Source organism: Octodon degus, unplaced genomic scaffold, assembly GCF_000260255.1.
Source record: "Octodon degus isolate 3935 unplaced genomic scaffold, OctDeg1.0 scaffold00045, whole genome shotgun sequence".
NCBI lineage: Eukaryota > Metazoa > Chordata > Mammalia > Rodentia > Octodontidae > Octodon > Octodon degus.
In genome coordinates, this window is record NW_004524621.1 from 8,299,008 (window position 1) to 8,299,384 (window position 377).

Here is a 377-nt window from a genome sequence, read left to right on the forward strand (position 1 = left end):
AGCCTCCTAAGCCCTGGGATTGTAGGTGCGTGCCACCATGCCCTGGCTCAATCGCTATCTCAGTGTGCCAGTGGCTGAGGGGCTGGCACAGCAGGCCAAAGAATTCTTTCTATATCCAGATATTAGACACCTGTCTAACATAGAGTTTACACATATTTTTTCTCATTCTGAATTATCTTTTTATTTTTAATAGTGTTCTTTAAAGTAAAAGGATTTTTTTAATTTTTAAAAATAATTTTATGGGGCTGGTGAGATGGCTCAGTGGTCTAAGGCACCTACTTAGAACAAACTAAGCTAAACAAAGCACAGGGACCGCGGTTCAATCCCCCAGCACCACATGCCAGCCAGCCCCGCCCCCTGGTGAGCTGAGCTGGCCA